This window comes from Phyllostomus hastatus, unplaced genomic scaffold (genome assembly GCF_019186645.2).
Source record: "Phyllostomus hastatus isolate PE091 unplaced genomic scaffold, TTU_PhHast_1.1 phas_contig_40, whole genome shotgun sequence".
Taxonomy (NCBI): domain Eukaryota; kingdom Metazoa; phylum Chordata; class Mammalia; order Chiroptera; family Phyllostomidae; genus Phyllostomus; species Phyllostomus hastatus.
The window spans coordinates 46,031,502-46,047,710 of record NW_025333872.1 but is presented as its reverse complement, the minus strand read 5'-3'; positions in this window follow the sequence as shown (position 1 = coordinate 46,047,710).

Below are 16,209 nucleotides of genomic sequence, written 5' to 3'. Positions count from 1 at the left end.
TGGTAAGATTCCTCAAGGGAGGGACAGCCTAAGACAGGCACAGTCATGAAGGGGCCCTCAAGGAAGGACTTGCAGGGGGGCTATAGAAAAAGGGGGTGATGGACCCTCGCCTCTCAGCTTTGACATAGCCTGAGTCCTCATTCTGTCTGAGAGAAGTCTCCTAATCTCTTGGCTGCCTTACTTCCCCTGCCTGGCAAGCCTGAAACAGTGCTGGAGATGGGTGCAACCCTGTTCTGGAAAGGGTGGGTTCCCTTGGGTGATCAGGCCAAAGAAAGAATACATAAAATACTGTGAAACCTGCTTTGTTAACACCCTCAATTTAAATGATAAGGGTCTAAGCATGAAATGAGTTTGTTTCCCAAAGTTTTATGGCCCTTTAGCTATCTGACCCTGACTCAAAATAAGCCCTCATAGTTCTTTGAATGTTATCTATTGTTTGATCCTTACTGCCTGACAATGATTGATGAACTTTATGTATATGCCCTGTATTCCTATGCAAATGAACTCAATAAAATCCCACTGAAGAAAAGGCTCCTGGCCCTTCTCCTTTGGGAGATCGGCCACCTTTCCTCCCCAGGCAGATCATATCTTGGTAAACTTATTCTCATCTGTGGTGGCCAGAGGTCCCTATGGGCAGAGCCCCCCGCCCCCCCCCAAAATACCAAATCATAGATCCAGGATTTTAGAGAATATCAAACAAGATAAACAGTAAAATACAAAGAATAAGTCCTGTGTGATTTCACTTATATTGGAATCTGATGAACAAAATAAACCAGCAAACAAAATAGAAGCAGAGTTATAGATACTGACAGCAGACTGACAACTGTCATAGGGAGTGAGATGGGGGCAGGGTGAAAAATTTGAAGGAATAAAGCAAATAATAATAACAATAACAATAATAAAATCATCTGAGGCATATCAATTAAAATTTTCAAAAACCAAAGGCAAATGGAAAAAGCTTAAAAGATCCAGTAAGAGCCAGTTTCTACAGAGGAATAAAGATAAGACTTACATCAGATGTGCTGTCAGAAGCACTCAAGCAAGAAGAGAGTGGAATCAAATATGCAAAATGTTAAAAGAAAAGAAATATATACACAGAATAATATAACCAGTAAAATTATTTATTAAATGTAAAGAAAACAAAAAATTTCCAGGACAAATAACAATAACAACAACAAAATCTGAGGAAATTCTAGAGCAGTAGATGTATCCTGAAAGAAATGTTAAAACTTCTCCAAGCAGGATGAAAATTATATAGATCAGAAATGCAGGTCTATGTAAAGCAAGAGAACTCTGTGTTAAAGAAGGAACAGATAAAACCAGTTCTTCTAACATGTCTATTAAAGTGGATAAAAAGAGGTAAAAATGAATGTACTAAATACTTTGTCACTTTTTAAGCATTATTAGAATGTTATATTGGTGTAAACACCAATTCCCAAAACATCTCATCTCAGTGACATCTGTAGCCAGGCTAGTCTGTAAGTCAATAGTAAAACATCTGTTGCTAATAAAGGTTTTGTGAAAGTTTAAAACACTGTTATGATATTCTCATATAAACTTGTTCAAAGTACTTACCTTTAGAACAGAAAATATTTTGACCATCCTCAGGATTTTCAAGAAAATACATATTATACTCTGATTATTCTTTAATTTATTTCCATGTAATCAGAATTCTTATTATCCACTATGTGGGGAAATTGGGGAACCAGAGTTTAAGTAATTTACTCAAAGTCACACATCTAGTAATAGAGACAGAGTTTAAGCCTATATTAACTTATTCTAAAACAGGTGCTTTGAATTTACATGTCCATTCAAAAGGCTAATATACTTTAACATTAATGTTTAAAAGTGAATTATATATTTTATTTCTTATAATATGCACATAATAAACACAGGGATTATTTCTTATTTTCTTTTATAAAAGATGGTTATTTAGACACCTAAAGAGAAGCTAAAATCACTTTGCTCAACTTCTCAATAGTCAGCTCAGAGAAAGAAGCCTGGCTGTGTATACTTATTCAAATCTATAACTATCATTTAAAATAAGTTAACATAAAAATATTTTACCAGCACTGGATGGTGTGGCTCAGTGGACTGGGCACCAAACTGTGAACCAAAGGGTCACTGGTTTGATTCCCATTTGCTCAGGGCACATGGCTGTGTTGCAAGCCAGGTTTCCATTAGGGGACACTCAGGAGGCAACCACATACTGAAGTTTCTCTCCCTCTCTTTCTCCCTCCCTGCCCCTCTCTAAAAATAAGTAAATAAAATCTTTTTTTTTTTAAAGAATAGTTTACCAGAAATATTCATGTTTATTTTTTCAAAGCATTTATTGGACCTGAAATGTACAACTTGTTTCTGTTTTCTAATTCATGTATTTCAAAGAGATGCTTACTGAATTTTCCTCATTGCCACTGAAACATTTAGAAGATGCATTTAGTTGGTATTCTGCCAAATTCATATCCAGTTCATCCATGTGGATATTTAAACAAGGGAAGGCAATTATGCTTGTGTGCTCATTTTATTCTTTAGTTTTCTGAAATAAATGTTGGGTAAAAGTTAATTTGGGGGAGTACCATTATGCCTATTAGCTAGAGGTTCAATAATTGAGATTACATTTTCTACAGTAAAAATATTTAATGACTAAAGTTCACATAAGGTCAGAACTACATCATAGAACTGAATTGCAATACTGTACCTACTTACTGCGGCCTAAAGCAACTATGTAATCACAACAGGCTTGAGGTTTTTTTTTTTTATCATATTAAATAGAGGAAAATACTATTCCTTATAGTTCTTCATCTTACTTATTTCTTTAAATAATGCATTGCATGGATCTTATAAAAACTAAATGTTTATTCTCTTAAATTTAAGATCTTATTGTGGTATATATTTTTATACTTGAAAAGAAGTATGCAATTCATATAATAATGCAAAAGTGTAATGTACCCTTTTTCTGTATCTGGACTGAGACTAAAAGGGCAATCATAAAATTGCTTTTGGTTTCCTGACAATCCCTTAAATTAACATTGAGAAAGTTGGAGTGATATTCAAAATATGGTTTTTACTGTATAAAATTAGTAGAATTAAAAAATTGAATAATTTAGAACTCCCTAACTATAATACATAATCTTTACAGATAATACTCTGACAGCACTTTAAAAAATAATCAATGTATATTACTTTATATAAGAAGTAAAAGAAATATAATCATCCCCATAGACACAGGAAAACCATTCAACAGAGTCCAACTACAGCAGATTCAGAGAGAAGAGATTTTTGTGTACCTGATAAAGGCATCTATGAAGCACTTTAATAAATACCATCATACTTGGTAAAATATTGAACGCATTCTTCCTTTTGGAAAAAGCTCATGGATGTCATTCTCACTACTTCTGTTTAACATTATGCTGCATATTTCAGACATTGAAATCAGGCCAGAAAATAAAAAGTACCCATTTGGATAAGAAGTAAAGCTGTCTTTTCATCCCAGAGGACATGACTATATGTGTAGAAAATAAAATTAAGCTGAGGAACTAAGGTATAAAAAAAGCTGGGGTGGTGGGGAGGTTGGGGAGATAGAGGGATCAAGAAAAAAGGGAAAAAAAAACCCTCATGGACATGAAAAACAGTGTGTTAATTGTGGGGGGTGGGGAGTGCATGGAGGTGGGAAAGAGCATGGGAGGTATAAATGGAAGTAGAAAAAATAAATGAATAAATACAAAAAAGGTGGAGGTGGGCAATATTAGAAAAATTATAAGTGTAATAGTGATCCCATTCAGGAGGCAACAGATTCATGTACTAGGAACTTAGAAACATAAGGCAAGGAAAGAGGACAGAAAGAAATGAAGAAATGTTAGTAGAAAAAATATCAGAAAAGAGGACTCATGTGTCTATATTTTTGAAAGGCTCAATGTACCTGGCTGGCATAGCTCAGTGGATTGAGCGTGGGCTGTAAACCAAAGTATCACAGGCTCGATTCCCTGCCAGGGCACATGCCAGGGTTGCAGGCCACAGCCCCTGGCAACTGCACATTCATGTTTCTCTCTCTGTCTTTCTCCCTCCCTTCCCTCTCTAAAAATAAATAAATAAATCTTAAAAAAAGGTTCAATGTAGTATGAAAAATAAGATATATACTCAAATATAATATAATAATATTATAAATTTTTCAACATAAAAATACCCTTACAATTTCAGGAGAAAATTAGAATTCACATAAAGAGCATTAAAAATGCTTCCCAGATAAGGTAAAGTTAAAGGAATTCATCATCAACAAGCCCTTATTATATGAAATGTTAAAGGGACTTATCTAAGAAATAGATCAAAAGCTGTGAAAGGTAAAATGACAAAAAAAAAAAACCCCTCATAACTATCAACAACTGAACCAAAAAAAAACAATAATAAAAACTAAGCAAACAACTAGAACAGGAACAGAACCAGAGAAATGAAGATTACATGGAGGGTTTTCAGTGCAGAGGGGGAGGGGAAGAATGGGGAGGAAGTTACAGGGAATAAGAAGCATAATTGGTAAGTATAAATAGATGGGGAGAGGTTAAAAGTCTTATAGGAAACAGAAGACAAAGAATTTATATGTACAACCCATGGACATGAACTAAGTGGGGGAATGCTGTAGGGCAGGGAGGTGCAGGATAGAGTGGGGATAAAGAGGAGAAAAATTAGGAAAACTGTAATAACATAATCAATAAAACATACTTTAAGAGTATTAAAATGATAATGACATTAGAATGGTCAAGAGTAACTTTTGAAACTAGAATAAGTGGAGGATGCCATTTAAATTTTAAAGAAACATGCTCATCAAAATATTCTATGCCCAGCAAAACCATTAATCAAATGTGAGATTAATATTAAAGTATGATCACACAAATGGTGATTTTAATATATATACTCCTAGAGGTTATTTTCCATAAGTACTGAAGAAAAAAAAAAGAAGAAGAAAGATATCAGAGCCATGAAACAGCAGAATACCTCTGAGGGCAGTCTGAAAATACTTAATGAAAACAACCATTGCACCTTGGAACAAGGGAAAGAGACCTCTAGAAAGGATGTCTCAAGGGCAGACATGCCATAGTCAAAAACTCTGACATGTTTGACTATGTTGATTAGGGTTTTAAACTTCTATTGGAGAGTTAGGGGAATGATTTATTGACTTGTACAAAAAAAAATGTCATCAACATAAAAAAATTTGATGTTTAACCCTAGGAATAATAAAATGATGTGTAATATATTTCTTAGACATCTATTAACTCACTTGGATCTTTAAGAGTCTTAAAAATATTTTTAATAGTCCTTATATCTTTAGTAGTTATAATAATATAACAAATACATATTCATTTAGCTGATCCTTGATTATTATTTTATCTATTATTAGGTTTATTTTAATACCCTTGAGTGAGAACACATTTTATCATCAATCAACAGCATCTACCAGATCTCTCAGCTGGGCATATTTTCAAACATAGTTGCCCTTGTTTCCATGAAGGAATATGATTACTAATCCTGATGGAATGCTGACAAATATAATACCTGGAATTGTCAGGCAAAAAAACTAATCATTATTTAAGAATGAAATGAGAATACCAGTTGTAGTCCAAAAATTTCACATTGACATCATTTCTTAAAATCGAGAAAATGGCAGGATGTTAGAGGCTTGGCAAAAATCCAAGAAACAATAGTGAACTCTTGTACAGAATAGTACAGAGGGCAGTAATATTGTTTTGAAAAATATTTTGATTGTAAAAATTCCTGAGTTGAAAAGCAATTTATATTTTCAGTAGAAACAAATTTTAGGAAAGCCTTAACCAACTTAACTTATTTATCTATGTTTTTATCCTCACTCAAGGTCATTTATTAATTGCAGTTTTAGAGAGAGAAGAAGGGAGAGAGAGAAATGAAAGGTTTTCTTAGACTTCTCCAAGGAATAAATGCTAATTAGCCACAAAATTAGGCAGTATAGAGCTTTATTTGGGGTTTGTGCGCCCCCGGGCGAGATTTCCTGGTCCGCACAGCAGAGGGCCGAGAAAGCCACACTGCGCAGGGAAAATGGCAGGGTTTTATTTTGGGTTGGCTCTCCTTGGGAGCTGGGGATTAGTCCCTTGTGAACAAAGTGGCAACATATCATTGGTGGTTCCCCTCGTGCCCTGGTTTGATGTCAGCCATCTCTTCTGGGTTACAGTTCAGCCGCCATGATTAATTGTAATCCAGCCGCTATTTTGATTGTAGCCCAGCCACCGTTTTGTCCTACCCCACCCATCCTGACAAGAAATATCAGTGCAAGAGAGCATTGTTTGGTTGCCTCTCATATGCACTGGGACCAGGGATTGCATGTGCCCAGACCAAGAATCAAACTCACAACCCTGGTATGTGCCCTGCCCAGTAATTAAATCCAAAACTTTCAGTTATGGGAAGATACTCCAACCAACTGAACCATGCAGGTCAGAGCAACAACTTATATTTACTATATTTTTATTTCCATGTGGAGGAAGTATGGTATGATAAAAATATATGTCTAAATAAGTCATTAAAAAGTTTTTTAAAAATTTTTTTGTGTAAAAAAAATTGCATCACAGTTTAATTACCAGCATTTTATCTAAGAATAGCATAAAACAATACTGGTTTTTATAAGTAGAAGCACATCAGAAGCAATTTTGTTGACAAAATTAGTGATATTATGAAGGAATAGGAAGATGGAAAAAAGCAACTGGTGGGGCTGGAGCCAGATAAAAGGTTCCCACTACTTTTCACAACTCTATGGGCATCATTTGTATTCCAGTCTACATCTATAGTACCTCTTTGAACACAAATCCAAAACAGTGCCAAGTGGCAGCCCAGAGTGAACAGGCCCAAACATTGTATTTATTGGAAAGAGGTCAATACACAGTGCCCAAATTAAAAGGTTTAGTAAATAGTAGTGCAAGCACAGCATTTTAATATATGAAGTAAAATACCAGAAGAAACTCTTAAAATAAGTGAAAGGTGTAACTCATGAGGAACTAAAAGATAGACTCCATTGATCTCTGTCTTTAATTGTAAGACATGTATCTTTGTTTTCAAACTGAGTACATGGGCTGCTTTAATATTTTTAAATAAAGAAAGAATATAATTGAATAGTGGTAATATGGTAAAAGATATTTGACTGTTCAGTTTAATTAAACAGAATAGTGGAAAAGATAAAAAATTAAATACCCATGTTCATGTGAACTGCTTTCATTTTCTATGTATTTTTAAATGGTAATTTAATTAATATAGTTTTAGATTTCATAAAGTGCCTTATCTGCAAAATAACCAATATAGGGCACTTATACCTTTGACTTGCTATACAACAGTGTTTTCTAAAAGAATAAAATTAAACTACTTTATTCCTAATTGTAAAGATGGTTTTTAATACTAGATATCACATAGAAAACAAGATTTCAGCAAAATTTGGTGAGACAGGATGAGGAATGAGAAGCAAAACATCCAAGATGTGCCAAAAGCTGATGAGGAAAAGTCAAAGACAAGTACTCAAGGACATGGTGAGGAGACTGCCAGCGGAAGGAGCCAGTCGTGGATTTCCCTATTTGAAACTGCTTCAAATGCCCAGAGGTCTCTTACTGTAAGATAGAGTTGGACAATCACTTTTTCTTTCCTGACAAAAACTGGAGGCTGTTCGAGTGATTATCTGCCATCTGTTGTCTACAGCAGTTCAATTGCTGAAGAGTCCTCTAGAAGGGGGGAGAAAGAGCTCATTTTCATCGCAAGGCTCAATGTACATTCAGAGGTAGATTCAGCTGAGCAAGTGCCCAGCTAATCCCTTTTGCACACAGGGACAAGACTGCCACCAACTCTAATTGATTCTGAAATGAATCTGTATAGAAAATTAGAAGGTTTTGGATTCCCATGTGAGCTTCAATAAAGACCCAGGATGTAAGCCTGACAACTGAATGGATTCAGAAATGAAAATCTGATAAGCAGCTTAAAACTGTACTTAAGTCCAGAAATGATTTGAATGCTGTTGTTAATGGCACATTGTATGTTGTCACCTAGTTAATTATCTTTGAAGATGAGTTCTTGTGGAGGAGAAGATATGCCATTCTTCCACAGTTTTTCCTCATCACATATTTATTAAGCACACCCTCCCCCACCCACCCTTTCCCAACTATCATTGCTAGAAGGCAGAAAGACAGGATTAAGCCACTGCAGCTCCTCTGTGGCTGTCAGTTCTCTGTGCCAAACTTCAAATATGAACTGTTGCATGTACTGTCACCGACATTTCCTTTTACATCTTCATTTGCAAATGAGGAGCTGACATTTGCTAGGCCTCATATTTGCACACTGTTCCACCACATGAAAAGCAAACACTGTCACTGCTGGCTACTTTGTTTATTCCTTTGCAGATAGTATATGGCCTATTTAGAAATTTTCTTCAGATTTTTTTTTTTAACTAACAGAGATAGATATTCACAGAGCTACATGTCCTCATATTTTATTCAGGAAGCTGTCTGCAGTTTGTGGAGCGTGCACTGCATTTGATAGTTACTTAAAACTGTATTTTTAAAACCTATTTGAACTGTCCTGGTTTATATTCTTTGGGTTTATTTTCTTTAGATGCAGAGTCATTGAAGAGTTCGGGTTTCTTACCACTCGATTTTTTAAATAATAGGAAATATTTTCTACCAAATAAAAACAATGAAGTAAAATGTAAAAAGCACAATAATTTTTCCAAATATTTTTCTTAACTTATAAAGTTGAATCTTCTCAAAATCAGTTTGACAGTGTCAACATACTCAACCTCATTGAGACAATCATCAGTTATTATTAAGGGTCTTTCTGTGAAGCTTTACTACAACCTCACAGAGCACTGTCTATGCCTGAAATTGAGCGCATCCAGGTTGAGAAGCCTGGAGTACTGTCTGCTGAGGTAGCCACAGAAGTGTAGATTGCTTGCATAATTCTCAATGAACTGGAAAGGCTGTGAGTGATAATTTTAAGAGTTTTATAAAAACAATAAATCAAAACTGCCTACTATAGCAATGGCATCAGCTAGAAAAAGGTAAACAAAAAAAATTCCATGGTGATAAGAAAATTAAAAAAAAATACTACATTAAAAATGTTCATTTTTGCCAGGGTTCTAGGGTGGTATTTGTCAGTAATTATTCCTTATACCACGTATTCCACAAGGAGCATTTTCCTCACAAACTGAACCACAATCCTTTCCCTTACCCCTTCAATCTGATGCTCCTCCTTTTCTCATTGCACTGGGCCTACTAATGCACCAGAGTTTGGATACTGCTACTTTTTTCTTCTAACCTACTCAGAAGGCAAGAATTAACAAGTAAGTTAGGTATCACAAATGAAAAGTTCAGAGTGTTGTATAAAAGCAGTGCTCTCTTTGTGTCAAACATGATAGAGAGAAATGATTTTGCCTGTCTCACAGACCATGTGGTAAGTTTCTGGGAGTCAGAATGTGTGTGTGTCTCTTTATATCTTGACCTTGCCTTTTCCTGCCACTAAATAATGATCAACTAACTTGAACTAAATAATCTCTCCAATCATTTTTTAAAAAATGTTTATCTTTGTTTAATATTTCCATGTTTTGTCACCTCGCAAAAATTATAGCTCATGTAACTAAAACATTATGAAGTCCATGTTCAAAAATGCAAAGGATGATAAGTAAATGCCAAAGGGAATATATGCCTAGATATCATGTCAATGACATCGAACTAAAAATGATGAGAAAATGTCAGAAGTATAGGAAGTAAAAGTTAATTGAGCTCGACTACTCAGGCTTAGAGTTGTCTTAACTATTTGAAAACTAAGGATGATGTCCCAAATTGCTTTAAGTAAGGAGTACAAACTAAATCATGTGGAGATTCCTCCATTAGCATACCATTCTCATTGAGATTAATGTAGCTTATGTACTGTTTTTTTTTATAAGAAAATAAAGAACTTTAAATAAATATCATAGAACAAGTATGTCCGTAAAATAAGATGGATACTCAGAGAAGTGTTTAGCGAATGTATTTTAACAGGAGAAAAAAAGGAACTTTTAAAAGTACCCTTTAGAATGAGTATTTCCTTTCCATCAATTAAAAAAAATCGTAATCAGGGTCACTTTGTGCCTTTTCACTGAGCACTTAAATATTTCTAATAAACTCAACATTGTATGGGCCTATTATCTCTGGTAAGCAAGGCAAGCTGAAGATAAGTGAAAGGAGCATGCAGATCCCTCATTAAAATGAAACCCTTCAACCAGGTACACAGGCTGCTTGGACTAGGACTCATTTGAAACTACCATGAAAAGTATCACTTTTGATCTTTCACCACCCTTGATTATTTGTTACTCATTAGCTAGTCTGGTATCCTATCATGTTGTTTTTTTCCCACCTTAATTTTTTTCCTTTTTAATAACTGGACATCAGCTACAATAACACTGTGGCAATGAAAAATAAAAATATCTCTGGTGCTCATTAAGTATCTTTTCATAATATGTAGAGAAGGTTTTCATCTTTACATTAAATATATTTTTTCAACATTATATAACCAAAATTTTATTTTTGTTCTCTTAGATAGTATCATGTTCTAAAATTTTCAAATAACTTTCATTTTTTTCTTTTATTAATACATATTTTATGATAGTTTTATTAGAAATTATAGTTATATATTTAAACATTCGATGCACAGCTCAGAAATTACTTCTTTTATCCCAGGCTCTTGTTCTGGAAATTTTTATAAAAATGTAATTATCTAAGTCTTGGTGGTATTGGATATAATCATAGAAATGGTAGCCAATTGCACAGCTTGCTCCAAACAACCAGTGAGAAGAAGCTCATAACACATAGGAGGCCACGATTAGTACAATATGACATCCAAACAGGCCACAATTTATTGGATCTTGAACCAAAGAGTGATGCCTAGAATTAGGCTACACAGAGGCTCCTGAGCTGCAAGGCATGAAAACAGTGTCTAGCAAAGTAGCAGCATGTTAATTATTGATTGATTGCTCTAGTAGATCTTATTTTGGGCTCAGTCCTATTTTGAAGATTGTAGCTTCAAAATTTAAAAAAAAGGGAATATATAACAGTAAGAGAAGTAGTTGAAGAGAAACCCCCAAATTATTTGATGTTGAGTAGTAGAATAAAGAACAGGGGTCCTCCCACAGAAAGTAAAGTAAAATGACCATCTCATTAGAGCATCCTCTATGTAGAGCTATAGGGACTGCTGACATTGTTTTCTATCCTTCTTTCTCAGTGCATCCATTCAGTACACACTCACTCACAGAGGTAACCTGAATATGGCCCTCATTTTGTAACATGAAAGAGGATAAAACAGCAGCATAGGAAAAATGAAGAGTCAAATGTTATGAGAATATATAATTATAATATATAATTTTAGAAATGAATGTTTCTCAAAATTTATATAAGTAAATCCTATTGTTCATAAGAAAAAAAGGTAAAACACTATATGTATAAAAAATAAACTCACTAAATATTTAAGGTTTAATATATTTGATAGCTAACCTTACGTGTCAACTTAGACCACAGTCCTCAGATATTTGGTCAAAAACTGGTGTAGACATTGTTGCAAAGGTATATTTAAGATTAAATTAACATTTAAATGAATAGTCTTTAATAGAAGCAGATTAAGTACTCTCGATGATGTGGGTGTGCCTCAACAAATCAGTTGAAAACTTTAAGAAAAAAAAAATGATTGGCATCCTCCAGTGAGGAGAGAATTCTGCCTCCAGAGTATCTTCACACTCCAGCTGCAACATCAGCTACTGGGTTTCTAGCCTACTGGCCTGCCCTCAAATTTTAGACTTGCCAGCATCCTCTTCAATAGAATGAACCAAACCAATTCCTTAAAATCTCCTCTCCCTCCCTCTCTCTCCCTCTCTCTCTCTCTCTCTCTTTCTCTCTCTCTCTCGACCTGTATGGTGCACTCTCTGGCTCTCTCTTGCCCACTTGGTGACATTCTAACCCATGTGTTCATGTGCTCTCTTGTCTGGGAGCAGGTGGCTATGTGGCTTTGGCAGCTGCATGGCCCATGGCCATGTGGGCTCCCCATGCAGGCTCTAGGTGAGAACCTGAAATGGATAGCAGCCAGGAACACACTAAGCTAGCTGGATGGCGACTAAGAGTGCTTACCAGCTGCCTGTAGGCTCCAAAGGACTGTACTTTGAAATGAGCTGGAACTCTGGACACTGGCTTTTGTCTTGGCCTTGCTGGGGACATAGTTGGGACTTTTCCATGGTGAAAAGAGGAGGTGCTCTTTGAGATAAGAGTCTACCATTCTCCCAGCTTGCACTACACCTAAATAAAACCTTTCCTCTTGCACTAGCATCTGTCTTGTGAGTTTGGCTTCTATGGCAGCTGACAGCTGAACCTCCATTTTTGTTTGGTTATAGTACCACCAAGCTCCTTCTCTGGGAACTACATTCTGCATCTGAGCATTAAGTCACCATAACTTTGAACTGTTTGTAAGCGCCTGGCTTTATCTCAATTTATTTTGTGCATTCAGTAGAAACATGTGCCTTTGTTTTACACCTTTTAGGTTTACAGAAGGCTTCACTGGAATAGTCTATTTTTGGATAATGAGAAAAATCTATATAGGTTATTGATCTGTTTCTTTGGATGAGTCCTCATATGATGTATCTTCTTTGTGTCAAATAATTTCTATTGCTAGCCATCAGTAGTCTTACATTAGCATTTAAGCATTACAGAGCACAATGATAAACATGTTCTGGGTTTTTAACATTTAGGATGACTGTTCTTTATTCACACCACCCTGTAGTTAACTAAGAGATGTTGTCTCCAGGGGGTCCAGGGCTCACCATGAAGGAAACTGTCAAGTTTCCATCACACAGGAGAACCATGATCCACATAGGAAAATATGGGTACAGCACCTATTCACATTGACCATAATATAGTTAATGACAAGTATCAGTATTTACAATTGCCTTTAGTGTCAGAGCATTACAGGGCAAAAACTAAGCTTAACATCATCACTGACCCCATCTGTCCTTGGTACCCCATTTTGGTAATCATGGTCATATGGAAAAATGAGACACATAACTTCTAAATTCTGAGGAGTTTCTTCTCTTCAGTTTGTGTTACTCATCCCTCCCTCCATTATAGAGATGGACTTTTGTTGCTCTCATCTTCAGGATCCTGGAATTCACAGAGCTGTCTTCAGCCTAGCCCTCCTTCTTCCTTCAGAGGAAACAAAGTACACACTTAACAAAATGAAGCAAAGACAAAGCCTCAAACAGACATTCTGTTAAAAAAAAACAACAAAAAAAAACAACATTTCTCATGCTAGACCTAAGGGATTAGCTTTTCCACAGAGAAGTCTTAGAAGAGGAAGTTTTAACAAAAGTCTTGTTTCCCCTGCATCAGTCCAGATAAGTAAAGATTGTGTAGTTATGAGAAACCCAACACCTTATGGCAGTTTAGCAACAAAGGGTTCTTTATAGTCTATATAATGTGCTCATCTCAAGCTCTTCTGAAGGTTCTAGCTTATATTGTTTAGTTCAGGGGTCCCTAACCCTGGGGCTGCAGACCGGAACTGGTCTGTGGCCTGTTAGGAACAGGGCCGCACAGCAGGAGGTAAGTGGTGGGCAAGCCAATCTTAGCTCTTATTACTGCCTGAGCTCTGCCTCCTGTCCCCCCTCACCTCTCACAAGAGGTTGGGGACTGCTGCTCTAGTTCCAGGTCTTAGACAGAGAGGGTATCCATCACACAGAACATTCCCAGCCAATGTAGTTGGGAGAAGACAAGATGGAACATCATTAACAATTTTTAACTACATTTGCCTGAAAAAAGACACTCGCACATGCATTTCTTTGGCTAAGCCTTAGCCACTTCTAACTTCAAAAGATCAGGGAAGTCCAACCTTACCAAGTACTGGAAAAGTGGAGTAATCAGACATATTTGACAGCTTCAACAATCACTGCACACTCTCTCCAGATGCACAGTGTGTGCAGTTGACCACAACACTGCACCAGAAGGGCATCACTGGTGATCAAGACAGGCAGGATAAGCTAAACTGCATAAAACATCTACTAGGCAACCAGCAACATGTTAAGTCATTTATACATATTTTTCTCACTTAATCCTTATACCACCCTGTAAAGTACTATTATTCTCTCCAATCTTATGAAAGGAAAGCTACAACTTAAATATTAAATTTATTTGACAAAAATAATACTCCTGGTGAGTCATGAGTCAGATTTCAAACTCAGAACTGTCAGACCTTAGAGTCAAGGCACTTAAAATATTTTACCATTTTATAATACTGCCAGTGCTCTCAGTGAGAGTTTGGGGGTCAGAGACATGGGGAAAAACTATGGCCAACGAGTCAAGAAAGATAAATGAGAGATAATCATAATGTAAAAATATGTGATAACTTAGAAAAAGTGATGATATTGGAACAATGTTGTCTGTTTTCAGTGTAACAATTTGTTCTCAATGTAGCTCTAGCTACACTGAGGACCACTGAGTAGTACTAGCCAGGGAGAAATGGAAAGTGCTTACTCTATGTAAGAACTACTGCTAATGGAATGATTCTGGAAAGTTACTTAACCTCCTTGTTACTCGGGTTTCTTTCCCTTTATTGTAGTGATAATAATACTAAACCTAAAGGCTGTTAGATGGTCTATGGTGGGAGCTGTAAAATGTTCTAAAATAGATAAAATACAACAAGTATCTACTAAGCATAAGATAAGATATTGTTGGTTTACACGTGCCAGGCTAATCTCATTTCATACCCACAACAACTTATGACATAAGTACTATTGTTATTGCTACTTTACAGCTTGTGAAATTTAGATCAGAGAAGGTTAAATACTAATGGAACCACATGTCAAATCTAGTTCTCTAATTTGAAGAACTGCAGTCTTCACCACAAAATAATTTTCTACTACAGGCAAAGACGAGAACAACTGCCCTTGGATATAAAAGGGAAGATAACAAATGACTCCCTGTCTGTCTGTGATACAGAACATCCATTTACACTGTTTTCGACGGCACCACTATGCACACATAATGGCATACACTTGGGAATACCCATATTTTGAACACTGTTCATTGAAGTAGGGATTCTTAACTTTATTTTAAACAAATTGATACTAGTGCTGTGCCCAGAGTGAGGGAGAGGCCTCAGGAAATGCCCCAGGCAGCGTGTGTGAGTTAAAAGCTAGTAGGGCACATTGAGGACAGATTGCACTGGGCATACGCAAAGCTAGCAAAAGGAAAAGCCCTCTTACCCCCTTCTGGTTTCTGGTTGGGGCTGAGACCAAGGAAACTTGCCATATGTGACCTTAGAGGTCAAAATGGGGTTAGGTGCTATGTCAGAGAAGAGCTGTCAGTCCAGCCTTGGGAAATAAGAGGGTTGATTGGGGGGCTAGACCCTCCTAGGCTATATGGCCTGACCCAAACAGGTAACTTAAATAAGTCCAAGGGAAGGAAGAAACAGTCTCTCTTTTTGCCCACTTCACAATGGACTGGCTGGTGAGTTTTGGGGACCTTATGGCCCAGGAAGCCACGTGGCCAATGGCAGCTGGCCACACACGTAGACAGGAGGGAGCCTGAAGCAGGAGCTCCATTGGAGCAGGAATGCTGGGCATTGTTTGGGCTTTGGGGTTTGGGGGACTGGTAGGGTTTTCCTCTGGGTTTTCCAGAAGTAATGGGCTCTGAGCCAGAAGCCTGACATCCTCCCAGACTGTATGGCTTTTGAATAAAAGACCTCTTTCCTTTGTCACCAAACCTCCAGAATTTGCCTGTTGGGGGAGGTGGGCAGTTGAACTCCACTTTCTGTTCTCTAACAAAATAACTCTGTAAAAAAATAAAGGTGGCATGTCTCCTTAAAGATTCAAACATTCTCTATCTCTTTATATTACCCAAAGAGTCATACACCTTTTTCTTCCTGTCTCTCACTAAAATGATCTAAGATTTGGCCTTGTTAAACAAACTCTAATTCTTATTTCATGATAATTATCTTATTGCATAGATTATGCTTTTAACATTAGTTTGTGATGATGTTGTGATTCATTCACTCAAAAAATAAATATGACTTTCTGTTCTGATCTACCCTGTTGTAAGTGCTGTGGACACAGCAGTGAACAGAACACAACACCTATGTCTAAGGGAACTTATGTTCTGAAGGAAATAGGGAAAGAATTTCATTAATTACTCATATAATTTATATGAAAAA